This window comes from Triticum dicoccoides, chromosome 3A (genome assembly GCF_002162155.2).
Source record: "Triticum dicoccoides isolate Atlit2015 ecotype Zavitan chromosome 3A, WEW_v2.0, whole genome shotgun sequence".
Classification (NCBI taxonomy): domain Eukaryota; kingdom Viridiplantae; phylum Streptophyta; class Magnoliopsida; order Poales; family Poaceae; genus Triticum; species Triticum dicoccoides.
This window is the reverse complement of record NC_041384.1, coordinates 414,204,065-414,224,021: the sequence shown is the minus strand read 5'-3', so window position 1 is coordinate 414,224,021 and position 19,957 is coordinate 414,204,065.

Sequence of the window (19,957 nt, the reverse complement as noted above, 5' to 3'; positions counted from 1 at the left end):
CTCTTGGAGAGGTAGCCCGGCGGGAATGGGAGCGCGTGGGAACACTCGATGGAGAGCACGGCAGAAGGCGGCCCCGTCAACCACCGCCACCAGGGGCAGCAAGACTCGGCAGGGCTATGGAGCTGCAGCCTGAGAGGAAGCCTGTCGGGGTCCTGCTGGAAGGCTGCTGGAGGAGCCCGGCAGCACCATCCGCACCATTACATCCAACTCCCCAGCAAATCGTGTTGCCGGGGAGGATACGCGGATGTAGATGATGGTGCTGCCACCTGATGAAGATGGTACAGGTGATGATCAGCCGGAGTCAGAGTCGTCGCTCCCTCGCCCGCGACCGTCGTCATCGCCATCACTGTCCTCCTCGTCGCTTTCGCTTGAGGAGGAGCTTTCGTCGTTTGTCGAGCTCTCCACGCAGCACCTTAAGCGGCCTCCCGAGCGCCCGAAGAACTTGACGAAGAGCAGGCAGTTCTCCATTAATTTGAACTGGAGAATGTGCCCCTCCGAGAAGCCGTGGGTACAGGCAGAGGTATTCCAGTCGCAGCGAAGATACATCACATGAGGGGTAGGGAAGTCGACATCAACCCACATACCTCCATTCCCGCATCCCCTCATGTGCAGCCGCAGAGCGCGTGGTTGCTCGAGCTCCATCTCCCGCGCGAAGGGAGTTGGGAGGCGAAGATGACCACACAAGGGCCTGTACAGCCCAATGATGAACTCCCGGGGTTTTTCACCAACGTGGCCTTCCATCGGGGGAGGAACCACCGGTGGAGGCGCCACCAGGGTACCGCCCCGCCCTCTTCCTCCCCGAGCACCGCGGTGACCGCGACCTCGGCCTTCCGGCCTGTTATCTATGGGCCGGATTGATGGGCTATGAAGACATGAAGGCCAAAGACTGCACCATGTACGGATTGGACTCTACTTGGTGTGGAAGGCAAGCTTGGCGACTAAAGATTCCATCTTATGTAACCGACTCCATGTAAACCCTAGATCCCCTCGATGTCTATATAAACCGAAGGGGATAGTTCGGAAAGGACACCACATATACTCATTACCATATTCACATAGGCTAGGCTTCTAGGGCTTAGCCATTACGATCTCGTGGTAGATCAACTCTTGTAATACTCATATTCATCAAGATCAATCAAGCAGGAAGTAGGGTATTACCTCCATAGAGAGGGCCCGAACCTGGGTAAACATCATGTCCCCCATCTCCTGTTACCATCGATCCTAGACGCACAGTTCGGGACCACCTACCCGAGATCCGCCAGTTTTGACACCGACATTGGTGCTTTCATTGAGAGTTCTACTGTACCGTCGACAAAAGGTTCGATGGCCCCTTCAATCGTCAATAATGACGCTGTCCAAGGAGGAATCTTCCTCCCTGGACAGATCTTTGTATTCGGTGGCTTTGTAATGCGGGCCAACTCGCTTGGCCATCTGGAGCAGATCAACAGCTACGCCCCTGGCCATCAGGTCGGATTCGGTAGCTTGAACTACGTTGCGGATATCCGCGAAGACCTGATCTTCGAGGGATTTGAGCCCGCGACGATCGCTCCCCCTCATCCCGATGAACGTGACCTAAATCTGTCATCGGATCACACCCAGGAGATTGTTCCTGTGGCTGTAACGACCTTAGAGCCGAAGCAGATCGAGCCATCCGAGGCCGCAGAGTCCGCGGCACTGGAGCCGCACATGGACTCGATGCCCTGCAATATTCGCTTTAATAGAACTTCGGACTCGTCTCCAGCTATAAGTTCCGGACTATGTACGCCTGCGGACACCGAGCTAGGTCGGTTATCGATCTTCGAGTTCAGTGCCGCTGACGTTTTCTAGCACTCGCCTATGGGTGACGTGCTAAGATCTTTAAAGAATTTGTCCTTGGAGAAGGACTCACAGCCGAACTATGTCCGGTTCAAGCTAGAGATGGATGATGAGGAATTTTGCTTCCCACCCGCCACGCACTTCATAGCCACCGTCGATGACTTAACCGGCGTGCTTGACTATGGCTCCGAAGACATCGACGGTATGGACGATGATGCCGGCAAGGAGCAAGGTCAAGACCCGCCATTCACTCAACGTTGGACGGCTACCTCTTCGTACTACGTGTACATGGTTGATACACCTAAAGGATCTGGCGATGACAAAGAAGAACCAGATGCGAATAAAACCTCCGAGACACAGTCCAAGCGTCAGCGTCCCAAATGCTGCCCCAAGCCCCGCCGCTCAAAGGACGATAACACTGGCACCAGAGAAAATAGTACTCCGGGTGACGCCGAAAACAATGAAGAACCTGTCGGGGCTACATCCGAACAGGAACACGACAGCAGGCAAGACAACCCTGACGAACATGCCATAGAAGATGACTCGGAGGATGAAAGTTACCGTCCACCCTCCGAGGAGTTGACAAGCCTTGGCAATGAAGACTTCATCGTGCCTAAGGATCCTCTTGAGCAGGAGCTCTTTAAGCTTCAACTCATAGCCACTGCAAGGAGCCTGAAAAATAAACAACAACAGCTTCAAGACGAACAAGACCTACTCGTCGACAGATGGACTGATGTCCTGACAGCCGAGGAATACGGCCTCAACCGCCCAGCCAAGAGCTACCCGAAACGCAGACTGCTACCTCAATACGATGAGGAGGCGCCGGAGCACATATCTCCCTCGCGTAATGTGGATCGACCACCACGTGGTCGGGACAGGGCGGCTGAACGGCCACCCCGCGGTCGTGATAAAGCAGCCACTCAGGCCGAACAGCAGACCGCCCCACCACCCCGCCAAAATAGGGACGGAAGAATCCGGAGTCATATGTACGACCTCCAATAGACCCTGGACAGTAGAGCAGGACACACAAGATCGATCTACGGATCGCGAGGACGTGCCCCGAGGCACGACGATAGCTACCTATTCGGACGTGACAAACCTAACCATGCTCGGGCCAAATGCCGCAGACAGACTCCATCAGAGCTCCGCCATGATGCGGTCCGATATAGAGGCGCCGCACACTCGCTCTGCTTCACAGATGAAGTACTAGATCATGAATTCCCGAGGGGTTCAAGCCCGTCAATATCGAATCATACGACGGCACAATCGATCCTGCAGTATGGATCGAGGATTTCATTCTCCACATCCACGTGGCCCGAGGAGACGACCTCCACGCCATCAAATACCTCCAATTAAAGCTAAAAGGACTAGCTCGACACTGGTTAAATAGCCTGCCTGAGAACTCCATCGGTAGCTCGGAGGACTTGGAAGAGGCTTTCCTCGACAACTTTGAAGGAACTTATGTCCGGCCAGAAGATGCCGATGACCTAAGCCACATAGTTCAACAACCTGGAGAATCAGCCAGAAAATTCTGGACAAGGTTCCTAACGAAAAAGAACCAGATCGTTGACTGTCCGGATGCCAAGGCCCTAGCAGCCTTCAAACACAGCATCCGTAATGAATGGCTAGCACGCCACCTCGGGCAAGAAAAGCCAAAGTCAATGGCAGCCCTTAGGGCACTCATGACCCGCTTTTGTGCAGGCAAGGACAATTGGCTAGCTCGTAGCAAAAACACAGCCAGCGAGGCAGGCCCCACCGAGGCCAAGAACAGCACCGGAAAGCTCCGGCGCAATAGACACAAACGCCAAAGCAATGGCGACAACACTGAGGACACCATAGTAAACGCCGGATTCAGTGGTTGCAACTCCAGCCAACGGAAGAAACCTTACAAAAGAAACAACGAAGGACCTTCAACCCCGGACCACATACTCGACCTTCCGTGCCAAATTCACGGCCCCCCGGATAAGCAAGCCAATCATAACAACATGGATTGTTGGGTCTTCAAGCAGGCTGGCAAGTTAAATTCCGAAAACAAAGAAAAGGGATCACAAAGTGAGGACGAGGATGAAGAGCCCCGGCAGCCGAACACCGGGGGACAGAAGAAATCCCTCCCCCCAAGTCAAAACAGTGAACATGATATACGCCACGCACATCCCCAGAAAGGAGCGCAAGCGAGCACTCAGGGACGTCTACGCGGTAGAGCCAGTCGCCCCAAAGTTCAATCCATGGTCGTCATTTCTGATTAGCTTCGATCAACGAGATCATCCGACTAGTATCCGCCACGGCAGATCGGCCGCACTAGTCCTTGACCCAATCATCGATGGATTCCACCTAGAACGAGTCCTGATGGATGGTGGAAGCAGCCTCAACCTGCTGTACCAGGATACAGTACGGAAGATGGGCATTAATCCCTCACGAATCAAACCAACAAAGACTACCTTTAAAGGAGTCATACAAGGTGTAGAGGCCCGCTGTACAGGCTCAATCGCGCTGGAGGTGGTCTTCGGTTCTTCGGACAACTTCCGAACCGAAGCGAAGAGTTAATCTTTGATATCGTCCCCTTCCGCGGCGGCTACCACGCACTGTTCGGACGAACCAAGTTTGCTAGATTTAACGCAGTGCCACACTATGCTTATCTCAAGCTCAAGATGCCCGGTCCACGCAGCGTCATAACAGTCAATGGCAATACGGAACGCTCCCTCCGAACAGAGGAGCAAACCGCCGCCCTAGTAGCAGAAGTACAGAGCGGCCTTCTCAAGCAGCATTATAACCCAGCTGCCGAGCCCCTGGACACCATCAAGAGGGTCCGGACTACACTGCAACATGACAACATGGCTCGTCAAGAGCTCGACTAGCAATCTGGCCTTCGTCCAAACCCAATGAGGTAGTGGCATTCGTACCACGCGTACACAATTACACACTCAAAATTCCAAGGACATCGACGGAGGCACGAGATAACCCGGGGTCTACAATTCGGCCAGACCGATCCCGGACACACATAAGTTTCCTTTTTTTGTTTCAGGCACCTTTTTCCGTGGGCCTGATGTCAAGTCCTTTCGAAGGACTAGAATACAACGGAAGCAAGCAGCACAGGTGCGTAGGGTAACCTTTATACGTTCTTCTTGACGGTATTCATACTTATTTCTCAGGACCCGCACGCTGCGCACTATTGATTCCAGCATGTTAAATGGCCAGATACTCCTCGCACCATCTATACAAGATACGCCTTGACATATACATCCAGTTATATTAATAAATGGTTCGTGGCCTAGTTTCTGTGGTTTTCGCTTCTCACTTTGTTTTATTTCAATCTGCTTATTTGCTGCATTGACACTCTTTTACGTTTCATATTCGCCAGGGGCTACCTGTCGCCCCACAATATGGCAGCACAGTCCGAACACTTCCTATACATAAGTTCGACACCCCAAATTTAGCATTATATGCATTGGCTCCGAATCATGTCTTTGGTCAATAGTTGGGTTGCCCGGCTCCTGTGCTTGCTACCCTACATTCCGCTCCATCGGCTAGGGTAGTAAAGGGAGAACTACTGTGATTGTGCCCTGGCCTTGACCAGATGAGCACCTCAGTAGAGAAAGCCGAAAATTGACTGTCATGATACGGCGAGAGCCGGTCAGCTACTCGATGGTTACAAATCGTTGGAGATTATTTCTACATTATGCGAAAGATCAGCACTTCCCGGTCAGATGCTGACAGCACTCTGGCTTGAACCACGGGCTGCGCCCATGCTTTATTATAAAACTCCTATGGCTAAGTGAGGGCGTTTAAACCGTATAGTCTGATTGCCTTGTTCGTTGCACTAAACAACTCCTTCAAGGACCATGTAATTGGATCAAGATTGTTTAGATTCCATCCCGAACACCTCCGTACTATCTACGTGAGGGCAGAAGCCGACGACTGGCCAACCTCATATTACATACAACACGGCCGCACAAGAGGAAACAATCAAAGCATAACAAAATTACATTACAAACCAGGCTTTGTTTTCATAATACAAGGCAAAGGCAACATGAATACATTCATGCAAACACAATGTCCTGTGAACATTGTGCTGCCGGAAGGCGAGACCCCTCCAGGACATCCGCAAAATACCGTTCAGGTGTACGGTGCTCCTTGCCCTCCGGTGGCCCTCTGGTCACCTTGACGGCGTCCATCTTCGCCCACCACATCTTGCAACGGGCGAAGGCCATGCGTGCACCTTCAATACAGGCCGAGCTCTTTACGACGTCCAACCGAGGACAGGCGTTCACCACCCGCCTCACGAGTCCAAAGTAGCTGCTTGTCATAGCTTCGGCTGGCCATAGCCGGATTATCAAATCCTTAATGGCTAGTTCGGCCACCCTATACAGCTCCACCAGCTGTTTCAGCTAATTGGTGAAGGACACGGGATGCTCCGGCGCCGCGTACTGCGACCAGAATAGCCTCTCCGTAGAACCCCCTCCTTCGGCGCGATAGAACTTCGTGGCGTCTAATACACTGCGTGGCAAATATGCAAAAGCCCCTGGGGAACTCCGAACCCGGGTTAGTAAAAGGTACTGCTTCTCCGCATACTTGCTTTGCATCTTAAATGCCTTACCCGCCGTGATCTTCTTGGCCTCCTGGATCTCCTGGAGGGCGGTCTAGGCCTCATTCCGTGCGGTCTCCGCACTTTGACGAGCCTTGGTGAGTTTGGTCCCTTGAACCGACGCACCATGCTCCAAGGCCTCGCATTTTTTCACCGCATCCTGGAGCTCCTATTGGACTTCTTTGACGAGGACCTTGAGCTTCTTATGGGCGGCTTGCTGCTAGACAGCCTTCTCCTCGGCCTCGCCCAAGGCCTTCCTCAGGGCCTCGACCTCGGTCACGGCTTCTGCACATATCACAATACCGCAGTCAATATACAACGCTTATCCTTTCCCGAACATATAGCAAGTCGTTCCTCACCTTGCTTCTCCTGGAGCCGAACCTTAACCTCGCCGAGCTCGTTCTCGGTCCGCTCCAGCCTTTGCTTCGGCTCGGAGACCTCGGCAATATGCGAGGTCGCGGCCAATAGGGACGCCTGCTTATCGATACATATTCAGTCAACCTCTTATAATAAAGGACTGATCCCCTGTCTGGTTCTCCTTGCCGAACACCGGACAACGTCTCAGGGTCTACGGACCATACGGGGTTCTTCTCTTTCTTACCTCGAAACCTATTAATAGGCTGCTGCAGGCTTCATTCAATCCACTCTTGGTGGACTGAACCTTCTGGATCACCGCACCCATCAGGACACGGTGCTCGTCCACGACGGAGGCGCTTCATAGCGCCCCCATCAGGTCATCTGGCGCTCCTGGATGGACAGGAGCCACCGGTGGAGGCGACGCACCCCCCACCTTCAAAGGGGGCTGCTCGCCCGACTCCGGATCCATATGGGTCTTCGAAATAGTATTTGGCTAAGGGCCGAACTGGATATGGCCCTCTTTGCGAGTCTCCATGGGGATTGGCTCCCCCATGTGTCCGGTAGTGGAGGTCCCGCCTTGTGGCTCCTCCCGGACAACGTCCTGGGCTCCTCCCTTCGGAGCGGTCCTCCGGGATAAACTTCGGTGTCGTCCCTGGCCCCGGGGGAGTAAGCAGGCGGTGGCGACATGCTCACCATCTCCGACGGAGCAAACGAACCTCCAGATGAGGATCGCTGGACAAGGTCACGGGCCGGACTGCAATAATGTGGATTAACCACATTAGAATAGTGAAAAGAAAGGGCTAGATATGCGCATAAATAAGCCATGTCACTTACGATGCGGCCCGGGGCCTAGTATGGGGGCGACGTTCCGGACTACTATCAACGTCCCACGCGGTGTTGACTGTTGGGGTGCCCTTCCCCTTTTTGGGCGCTTTCGCCTCCAGATGTGCCGAGGCCACCCTCTTCTTCTTCTCCTCGGGAGGAGGGTTGTTTTCTTCCTCCTCCTCCTCTTCCTCATCATTTTCCTCAGGGACATAGGAATGGGCCTCGTCGTCTTCGGATGTCACGTCTGAAGTGCCCTTGCGACGAGGGCCACTCTTGGCCCCCTTGACCTTCTTCTCCGGCGCCGTATATGGCGCCGGCGCCAGCATCTTCGCCAGGCTTGGGATGACTGGTTCTTCGGGCAACGGAGCCGGACACTGGATCCACTTCGCCCTCTCCACCCAGTCCTGAGGGAGCAATACTAAAATCTCAGACATCATCCTCGAAACATTTAAGTTGGGAATACGTCAAAAGTAACATACCTCACTGGCGGGGTGTTTACAATCATGACCATGGTATGAATCCGTGGCCGGTGGCTTCTCGTTGCCCTTAAAGAGCAACTTACAGGCCCCCTCGTGAGAAGTCTCGAAGAGCCTTTTCAGGGTTTGGTGCTTCTTTGAATTGAACTCCCATAAAGGGCGACTTCGGCGCTGGCACGGAAGAATCCGGCGGACTAGCATCACCTGGATAACGTCAACGAGCTTGACGTCCTTGGTCACCATGCTTTGAACGCGCGTCTGTAGCGCTATCAGCTCGTCAGGTGAACACCAGTCCGGACTCTTCTCGACCCAGGAGGTGAGTCGCATGGGAGCACTGGAGCGGAATTCGGCAGCTGCAGCCCAGGTGGTGCCGCAAGGTTCTGTGATGTAAAACCACTGCTTCTTCCATTCCTTTACTGTCTCCACAAAGGTGCCTTTGGGCTAGGAGACGTTGGATAGCTTTCTCACCATGGCCCCTCTGCACTCCGTGTGCTGGCCATCCACCACCTTCGGCTTGACGTTGAAGACTTTGAGCCACAACCCGAAGTGGGGATGGATGTGGAGGAAGGCCTCGCACACGACGATAAACGCCGAGATGTTGAGGAAGGAATTCGGGGGCAGATCATGGAAATTTATCCCGTAATAGTACATTAGCCCGCGGACGAAAGGGTGGAGTGGAAACCCTAGCCCGTGGAAGAAATGGGCTATGAATACTACCCTCTCTGTTGGCTCCGGCGTGGTGACGACTTGTCCCTCGGTCGGCAGACGATGGGTGATCTCCTTCGCCAAATATCCGGCCGCCCGGAGCTTAGTAATGTGCTCCTCCTTGACGGAGGAGACCATCCACTTGCCCTGACCACCAGATCTGGACATGGTTGCTTGAGTGGAAAGAAGACAAGAACTTGGGCGCTGGAGCTTGAGATCGGAAAGGCGGAGACAGAGAGAGAGAGCGTGAGGAGAGGAAGAGGGAATCATTATCCCCTTATAAAGGCAGCAAATATTAAACGCCTCCTCACTCGCCTTAGGATTCGCCTGTTCCCTAGGGCTGTATAAACAACACGGTTGAGTTACCCATGCCCACATTGATGAGAATCCCGCAATAAGGGTACACGATCTCTGTTTCGACAAGACGTGCCAATAGCAACCGCATCTCGAAGCGTGGGATGGCAGAAGAAAAATGGCTCGAAATTATAACTGGGCAGACGTGATGTCGTGTTGGAAAGAAGCTGTCAACAGATTAGATTTGTGCAAATATTATATTCTCTCTGCGGTTGTGTATGGTGTGCCACTACAAAAAAAAGACACATCCGTGACATTTTGGGCCGAACGAAATTTTTTTCTGTCATACATATGACACTTCTATGACGATAATTGTGACAAAACCCGGTATCATCATAGATGTGGTGGGCTCCTACTTCTATGACCAAAAATCATGACAAAAAATGGGCTTTACGTCCTGGGCGGGCCGGAGACGCAGCTGCATGACATTCTTTGGGCCGTCCATGACGGAAAAAACCATGGTAGAAGCGAGGGCGAGGAAAATTTTGGGGAGTTCCCAGTTACGGTGGGAGGTTGGGGGCCGAGCGATGCGCGTTTCTCTCGTACACATACGCGCATGTGTGCGAGGCATTGGCTCTAACTGAACCCGAGCGAGGCGTTGGGCTCTAACTGAACCCGAGCGATTGCACTGCAGGCTACGTGTTACTGAACCCGAGCGATCGATCGATGGCTATTAACTGAACCCGATCGAGCGATTTCCTGCGCTACTGCTGCTAACTGAAGCCGATCGATGCTGCCTCTGGATGAACAGTGAGCGTTGTGGGGGGGTGGATGAACAGTTCCTGGTGGGGGTGGATGAACAGGACCCCGTGGTGTTGCCTCTGGATGAACAGGACCCCGATCAATCGAGCCGGTTGGGGCTGGATGAACAGGACCCCGTGGAGGGCTGGATGAACAGGACCACCCCATGGAGGGAAGGATGAACAGTAGCCCGTGGAGGGTGGTTGAATAGGAGCCCGTGGAGAGGGCTGGTAGAACAGTAGCCGGTGGAGTAGTGCACGGTGGTGGCTGGATGAATAGGAGCCCGTGGATGAACAGTCGCAGGTGGAGGCTGGAGGAGGTCGACGGTGGATGAAAAGTAGCTCGTGGAGGCTGGAGGGGGTCGACGGTGGAGATGAACAGTATCCCGTGGAGTCCCGTTTTGCGGTACGCCACACCCCTCCCGATCAACAGGACCCCTGTTTCGACCGTAACGCTCCAACACAAGTCCGTTTCGTCCGTTTTGCGGTACGCCACACCCCTCCCGATCAACAGGACCCCCGTTTCAACCATAGGAGGTCCGTTTCCTCCGTTTTGCGGTACGCTAGACCCCTCCCGGTCAACCGGACCCCATTCCGAACATAGAAGGTCCGTTTCCTCCGTTGTGCGCTACGCCAGGCCTCGTTTCCATCGCCTGTTCCGTCCAAGCCCTCCCGATGAACATGACCACGCATTCCGTTCCGACCCAGCCGATTGGCTCCCACGTGTTCCGTTGCCTCCCCATGAACACGATGCATTCCGTTCCCTCCCCATGAACACGATGACGACGCTATTTCTCCATTCCGACCCAGCAATGTACACGAGTCGTGGCCGTACGTATGCGCGAGTAGGCGTTCAAGACCCCGCCCGTATGTACACATACGTGGCCGTATTTTCTTTCTTGCACCCTGGCCGCTGTACGTACGTGTACATGCTACGCGCGCGCCTCTACTACGACACGTGCGCGCTTCTACTACGACACGTGCATGCCTCTACATCGACCAGCATGTACGTACACATTCACGACCAGAATGACAAGGCTATGTACGCTTCGAACAGGTGGGTCCCGATTGTCAGGCACTTCCTTGCCTGTGAAGATATAGCTGGTGGGTCCCAGCAGTCAGGGGGCGAATCATTTTTTTTGCCCGGACGCACTTCCTTCCGTGCGAAGATGTAGCTGGTGGGTCCCAGCTGTCAGGGGGAAACCCTTTTTTTTGCGAAATACAGTGGCCCGTCCGGTGGGTCCCAACTGTCAGATGGAGGAATCATTATTTTCCGTGTAATAAGGAGGCACTTCCTTGCTGTGGCCGTGGACCTAGCTGTCAGCCTCTCCACGTATAGTGCACGTCCGATGGAAGTCATTCCTTGACCATGTTGACCACGCCACGCCGAGAGCACCAGGGCGGTGGACGACGGCGAGGCCTAGGAAGGGGACGACACGGAGGCAGGGAAGACTCGGCAGTTGTTTCCCATGCGGAGGGGAGTACGACTGTACGAGGGTTTACTGGTTTGTCTGCCGTCGCCGGAGAATAACAGCAGGTGTGGGTGAGTACAGGGATGGCTAGGCTAGCGATGGGAGTACGGTTGGGCGGTGAGGCCTGCGCAGTAGCACAGCCGGCCACGAGGAGGAGGGAGCAGGCAGTCCCGCCGGCGCTTGTTTGAGTGGCTGGAGCAGGAAGAGCAGAGATTGAAGAAGCACGACGGCTGTTGGATGGACATCCAACAGTCAGTGCTTGTGCGTCAACCTTTTTTTAGGAAAGCCTCAAATCTGTGGAAAACAGCATACATCCCATCTGCCATTATTTCCAATAATTTACAGCCCATTTGCTAATTCTTAAGGTTTTTTTGGAGCCAATATTCTTTTTGTTAGCATTACAGGCCATATTGTGGCAACGATTAAAAAATTATACGAAATTTTGCATATTTCGGTGCGGTCCGAACTGTTTTTAATCCTGAAATTTCGACTCACATTCAAACTGATTTTAAAAATAAATGTTTATCGATATAAAATCCAACAAATTCTCCACGCATAAAAATTAATGTAATTTAAAATCTTGAAATGAAAAAAAAGATATTTGAAACTAATTGCCGGTTTGATGTGTTTTAAAAATGTACAGCCCATTTCTCATTACTGATGGGCCATTTTCTCGGCCAGCCGAATGAAAGCTCTCCTCGTCTTGAAAGATTTGCAGCCTAACAGGCCTGACAAAGCGACTTACTTGGCAAATCACAAAAAATTGTGCTGTGGCCGTGGACCCAGCTGTCAGCCTCTCCACGTACATACTCTTTCGATGGAAGTCGTTCCTTGACCACGTTGACCACGCCGCGCGGAGAGCACCACGGCGGTGGACGACGGCGAGGCCTAGGAAGGGGACGGCGCGGCAGCGGAAGCCCGCGCGGAGAGGACTACGAGGGTTCACTGGTTCGGCTACGGTGTGAGGCTGTCATCGCCGCAGGGCCTGGCCAGCACTGGGAATAGTAGGGGGCGGTGAGGCGTGTGTGGCAGCACAGCCGGCCACGGGAGGCAGGTGCATGCGGCACGACCGGCGCTGCTTTGGGCGGCTGGAGCAAGAAGACCAGAGGTTGAAGAAGCACTACGGCCGTTGGATGGACATCGTATGGTCACTAGCGCTAGAATCGTTCATATTGACTAAGTTGACAAAGCCCTTCATCCCCGTCAACTTAGTAGGCCCACAAGTCAGCCTCCTAGCAAGGTGGGTCCCAGCTAGCCGGGGGAGTATTCATTTTTTTTGTGCGTAATAAGGAGGCACTTCCGGTGGGTCCGAGCTGACAGCGGGGGGAACGTTTTTTTCGCGAAATACGGTGGCCCGTCCGGTGGGACCCAATAGTCAGGGGGGAACGAATTTTTTCGCAAAATACTGGTGGCCCGTCCGGTGGTTCCCTGCTGTCAGGTGGAGGAATCATTATTTTTCGCGTAATAAGGAGGCACTTCCTTGCTGCCGCCGTGGACCCAGCTGTCAACCCTCTATGTACAGTCCATGTCCGATGGAAGTCGTTCCTTCCATGTTGACCACGCCGCGCCGAGAGCACCAGGGCGGTGGACGATGGTGAGGCCTAGGAAGGGGACGATGCGGAGCCGGTGAAGACGCGGTAGTGGATGCCCACGCGGAGAGGAGTATGAGGGTTCACTCGTTCGGCTGCGGTGTGAGGCTACCGTCGCCGCAGGGCCTGGCCAGTGGTGGGAATAGTAGGGGCGGTGAGGCCTCCACGGCAGCACAGCCGGCCATGGGAGGCAGGAGCAGGCGGCACGACCGACACTGCTTTGGGCGGCTGGAGCAAGAAGACCAGAGGTTGAAGAAGCACTACGGCCGTTGGATGGACATCATACGGTCACTGGAGCTAGAATCGTTCATATTGACTAATTTGACAAAGCCCTTCATCCCCGTCAACTTAGTGGGCCCACAAGTCAGACTCCCAGCAAGGTGGGTCCCAGCTAGCCGGGGGAGTATTCAATTTTTGTGCGTAATAAGGAGGCACTTCCGGTGGGTCCGAGCTGACAGCGGGGGGAATGTTTTTTTCGCGAAATAGGGTGGCCCGTCCGGTGGGTCCCAGCAGTCATGGGGAAACGATTTTTTCGCAAAATACTGGTGGCCCGTCCGGTGGGTCCCTGCTGTCAGGTGGAGGAATCATTATTTTCCGTGTAATAAGGAGGCACTTCCTTGCTGCCGCCGTGGACCCAGCTGTCAGCCTCTCCACGTACAGTCCACGTCCAGTGGAAGTCGTTCCTTCCACGTTGACCACGTCGCGCCGAGAGCACAAGGGCGGTGGACAACGGTGAGGCTTAGGAAGGGGACGACGCGGAGCCGGTGAAGACGCGGTAGTGGATGCCCACGCGGAGAGGCGTATGAGGGTTCACTCGTTCGGCTACAGTGTGAGGCTGCCGTCGCCACAGGGCCTCCAGCGGTGGGAATAGTAGGGGCGGTGAGGCCTCCACGGCAGCACAGCCGGCCACGGGAGGCAGGAGCAGGCGGCACGACCGGCACTTCTTTGGGCGGCTAGAGCAAGAAGACCAGAGGTTGAAGAAGCACTACGGCCGTTGGATGGACGTCGTACGGTCACTGGAGCTAGAATCATTATATTGACTAAGTTGACAAAGCCCTTCATCCCCATCAACCTAGTAGGCCCACAAGTCAGCCTCCCAGCAAGGTGGGTCCCAGCTAACCGGGGGAGTATTCATTTTTTTGTGCGTAATAAGAAGGAACTTCCGGTGGGTCTGAGCTGACAGCGGGGGGAACGTTTTTTTCACGAAATACGGTGGCCCGTCCAGTGGGTCCCAGCAGTGAGGGGGAAACAATTTTTTTTGCAAAATACTAGTGGCTCGTCCGGTGGGTCCCTGCTGTCAGGTGGAGGAATCATTATTTTCCGCGTAATAAGGAGGCACTTCCTTGGTGCCGCCGTGGACCCAGCTGTCAGCCTCTCCATGTACAGTCCATGTCCGATGGAAGTCGTTCCTTCCACGTTGACCATGCCACGCCGAGAGCACCAAGGCGGTGGATGATGGCGAGGCCTAGGAAGGGGACGACGCGGAGCCGGTGAAGACGCGGCAGTGGATGCCCACGCGGAGAGGAGTATGAGGGTTCACTCGTTCGGCTGCGGTGTGAGGCTGCCGTCGCCACAGGGCCTGGCCAGCGGTGGGAATAGTAGGGGGTGGTGAGGCCTCCACGGCAGCACAGCCGGCCATGGGAGGCAGGAGCAGGCGGCACGACCGGCGCTGCTTTGGGCGGCTGGAGCAAGAAGACCAGAGGTTGAAGAAGCACTACGGCCGTTGGATGGACATCGTACGGTCATTGCAGCTAGAATCATTTATATTGACTAAGTTGATAAAGCCCTTGGTACGTCAACTTAGTAGGCCCACAGGTCAGCTTCCGAAATAGTGCGCCCCAGATGTCAGGGGGAGGAATCATTTTTGGGCTGGTGAAGCTAAAATATCCGAGATTGAAGAAGAAGCACGGCATCCGTTGGATGGACATCCAACGGCCACTGCTGCTAGAACCGTGTGTTGACTATAAGTTGACAAAGCCTTGCATACGCTTCAAATCTGTTTTTTTAGGGGACACGTCAACTTATAAGGCCAGAAGTGTGTGGCAGGGAACTTATAGCCCATTTGAGATTTGTAAGAATGTGTAGCCCATTTTTGAATTCTAATGGAATTTACTACAGCCCATTTACAGTTTGTTAAAAGTACAGCCCATTTCAACCAACCGTTCAAAACAGAATTCAATAAAACTTCCCACATTTTGATGGGATCCGAAATATTTTTATCCCGAAATTTCTAGTCAGATTAAATACAATTTCAATATAAATTTATATTACGTAAAAATCCAATGAAACATTGCACTCGCAACAATTAATGAAATTAAAATTTTCAATATCCAAAAATAATATTTTATAAGTAATCATGTGTTTGGTGCATTTTTTATAGTTATTGCCCAATTTTTATAATTACATCCCATTTATTATTTCTTAAAGCCCATTTTCTTGATAAGCCTAATGCATCCCTCCTCGGAAAGATTTGCAGCCTAGCGGGGCGGAGAATAACAACTTGACCTTGCCTGGGTATTCCTAAAAAAAGTTATAGTTGGGCTAGCCTTTTTCAGCTTGAAAAAATTTAATATCTGGGCTGGATATCTGGCCTGGGCTAGATGGGCCACAGCCCGCCCAGTTAATACCTGCAGCGATGTTTTCATTGTTGTTCAGAGGAGAAAAATTAATATCTGGGCTAAACATCAAAAAACTCTGCAGTGCTCACACCTCAAAAACACAAATACTGCTCGAGCTGCTTGGTCCCAGTTGTCGGCTGCTTCTTGTGCAATTCTCTCGTTTATTGACTAGTACTACATAGGTTGACAATGGTGTGGGACCGTGATGTTAGGAAACCAGGGGGAAGCAAAATAAATAACTCCAGCGAGCGCTTCCACCTCTGCCTCGTTGTCTCCCGTGGAAACCCCTTTCCTCCCTTTTTTTTGCTCGGGCAAGGACCAACGCATGTAGCACGTCCATGCAGTTATTAGGCAAGAAATAAAAGCGCTTTGCATGCTATGAATTACGATGGCCTGCGTGGGTAGCTAATAAGGCATCCTCTTAACTGCTGTGATTAAATGTTGTGTTCAGAAGAGTGAAATATTCTTCTTTTCCACCAATCTGCTTGCACCTAGGTCGTGATGCACCTTCTAATACGACTTATTCACCTAGACGGAGGGAGTATAGTTTTGTACATATATATAATAAGGAGGCACTTGCATACATCAGGCTATGGACCTGGTGGGTCCCCATTGTCATCCTCTCCGAGTAAAGTCATCTCCTCACTCGCGCGCGCTTTCCGCCCGAAACAGTCAGCGCCGCCCGCCCCGCTTCCCGGTGCAGGCGATTGCTCCGCCTTCAAACGACACAAGTGTCGTCCGTCCGTCCATATGGCGCCCACATTAATGATATGCGGTTGCCGAGGCGGCTACTCCGGCGCCACACGTCCGTCCCTCCGCCCACCTACCATTGCTATATAAACTGCTGCGCCGGTCATAGCCGCAGTCATCCGTATCCGTTCCCTTTCTCCTGTCCACACCACTACTGCCCACCATGGCTTCCTCATGCTCCAGCGCTCTTCGGTACGGGCGGACGACGGACCACAAGGAGATGGCAGCCATTGCTGCCGACCGGCTGGCCGGCAGGCAGCCGGAGGACGACGACGTCCCAATGGAGAACATGGTAGTCGACGATCCGGCACCAACCCCCTCCTCTGCGCCATCCTCGCCGGTGCATTGCACCATGACCATCGGCGAGGCCCGTGCCCAATATATGGACAGTGTGAGGCAGATGCGTCAGGAGCAGTTCTGGGAGGCGCAGGCCGACGCCGCCTACAACCACCATCTCCTCCAGGAGCATCTGCAGGCAGAGGAGCAGATCGTCGCGGAGCGGGCGGAGCAGGAGGCGCTGCTCGACTCGTACCGCTTCGCCCGCAAGGGCCACCTCGAGCGCTGGCAGGAGCGCATGCGGGTGGCGGAGGCTGCGGCTGCCTACAAAGAGGCTAGCAAAGAGGGCGATGAAGCGGGTGAGGCGCTGTTTGGCGAGACTGAGGACGAGGCAGAGGACAATGCTGGCTCCGACGAGTCGCCGCTCCACTAGCGTCGACGAGGCCCTGCTCCGCCGAGGCCCCGCGGTGCCAACAACAAGGTAGAGGACACCACCGACTCCACCGAGGCCCCGCCCCGCCAACAACGAGGCAGAGGACATCGCCGGCTCAGCCGAGGCCCCACCCTGCCGGCAACGCGGGGGAGGATGTCCACCGCTCCGCTAAGGCGTCGTCCATCGGCAACAAGACAGAGGACATCGCCGGCTCTGCCGAGGCCCCGCCCCGCTGCCAATGAGGCCACGCCACATAGAAAATGAGGAAGTGTAGAACACGGTAGGTCGCCGCCGCTCGGGTCCAAGTAAGGCCACCGCTGCTACCCTCCTGTTGAAGCCAAGCTAGGCGGGTTGACTATTGACGGCCGGTTAGCTTCTTGGCGGCAACATGGAGTCGGGGAGTTCTGCTGGAGAATAATGCTGCTTCTAACAGGCCACATGTCAGTTACGCAACTGCACCTACAGTTAAGTCACTGAATCTTCTGTTCGGCTCAGCGGGACACAGGTGGGTAGCTTCGGTTAATTAATTATACCTCCAGCGCACCCCCTTTTTAGTTGAAGAATGTATGAAATGTAATGAAATCTGGCATGTTTATATGAAATCCAACCGTGTATGAACGAATTTATTTTGATTAGTTCGAATTCCTGTTTCACTCGCATTGGATGAACATGCAAAACAATATGTACTAGCATTATTCCGAGGGTGATCACCTCGTTTGCAGTAGTTTCACATGTACTCCCTCCGGTCCTTTCTAGTCTGCATACAAGTTTGTTTGCAGTCAAAGTATCTCTACTTTGAACAATCTTATACAAAAAAAGTATGCACTTTCACAATGTGCGAAGTAAAAAGGAACAGAAGTTGTACAAAGAGTTTGAGCAGGTTTTTAGCATTTCTATACATTGCAATCAAACACACAAGCCTGAAAATTCATAGAGAACATTCAAAACAATCGATGATTATGCATCTCAGCGACTCACATGTCAGAGGCAATATTTACTTCACAACTAAAGAATAAAGAAAAAATTGATCGACGGTGCTCACAGCAAGGGCATCCCATTCGAAAATATCAAACGCATGTCTTGCTAAAATCAATGAGCAAAATTTGACAAGGTTGTCCCATTCCCAAACATCAAATGCCTACGATTGTGGAATGGGCAGGGTTTGCCATCAGTTCGGACATTGACATGGCACCTCGTGCTAAATAAATCGGCTGTTCTTTTTGTGCAGTTCCACCAAAATCAACCAAATTCCCGCGTAGCTTGTATGATTTCGCCCTTATATGTTGCAACGCCTTGAACTTATCGGCACCTCCTTTCTTGTGGTGGAAATGAATGATTTGATGTATTCATGAACATTTTGTGCAGTTCCCATTGAAATCAAGCTGAGCACCCATGTTTGCACAAATACAAAAAAGTGATTAGTATAGAGCAAACTGTACTATGAATTGACAGTTTCAACAGGCACATACATGGTCCATGTAGAGCACACTTTTAGAAAAATGGAACTCACTAGAAAGAATCCTAGAACAACATTGTACTCGCACATCACAGCAAAAAAATGGAGATTTTGTTAGTCCTTCTGAGCTGAAGTTAGTTTGGTCTTGTGGGGAGTAATGTAACCATCCTTCAACTGCTCCTTCTGATGATAAGATAGACAGGACTTCTTCATCCTGGCATAATCGAAACTAGTCACTTCACGTACTCCATATTCTTCTTCAGAGGAAGATGATCCTGTTGTGCAAAGACAAGAGGACTACTAAATGCTAGCATCACTGTTCGCTCGAAAAAAAGGAAAGGAAATATTTAAAACAGCACAGATGAAGCACTTCAAGGACAATACCACTTTTTCATGACAGCACCGGGAGTTGATTTTGGTTTTTCTTCCCCTTGTTCTTCCCGTTCATCACTTGGTTCAATAACAAACAAGCTTCGCCTTCAATGTAAGATTTGGCATGTCTATTAGGGAGCACAAGTATAGTACTAAACTTAATTTTCTGATGAAAGTGGCAAAATACAGGCCAGCAGTTGTGAAATATCCTTATCTTACCTCAATGGGATATTAAGGTGCACATACAGATTGGAAGTCTTGTCTCCATTTGTGCAGTTCACTAGAATCAAGCAACATTATCATACAGTAGCACAACATATGAATGCACACTGCAGAATTATGTGAAAGAAGGCTAGTACTCACCTCTCATGATGCGGAATTCAAACAACTCACAAGAAGAAGATCTGTACCAAATTCGCCTTAACGGATAGGAAGTAAGATCTCCTCTTGTGCAGTTCCACTAAGATCAAGCAATCAAGCAATGTTGTCGGTGTGACATTTTGGTTGAACTGCAAAAAACACTCTTAAAACAAAAGTGTTTTGTGCAGTGCAACAAAAGGTCACAATGGCAACGAGGTGAAGCAGATAACCCTGTTTACACAGAGGTGCAAAGGAAACAATTAGTGGTCAATAACGGTGGATGACACAGAAGCCAACAAAAAGAAGCATCTACCTTATCTAAATGGGAAAGAAAGCAAGACAGTAGCATTTGTCAGACAGTGGCATTGATTAATATTAACATAGAGATTATATTAACAATAAAATTCGTTAAACATGTAATTTGCTTTTAACTGTGGCATTGCATCAACTTTCCAGCGGCATTATTAGAGGGTGTTTGTTTACAGGGACATTTTGGTATAGGGACTAAAAAAACTCCGTGTCAGTCCCATCTAAACCAAAGAGGAGGGACTTTTAGGGACTAAAAGTGGGCATTTGGGACTAAAGAAAGAAGACCTCGAGGGAGTCTTTTTGGGACTTTTTCCAACAGTTGCCCCTGCCACGCATCGCACCTTGTCTCTATTAGTTCATTACTAGGGGTAACATGGTCTTTTAGCATGTCATTTAATAACCTCTAGTCCATGTTTAGTCCCTGGAACCTAGCAGGTAGGGACTAGGGAGTTTTTAACCAAACAGGGC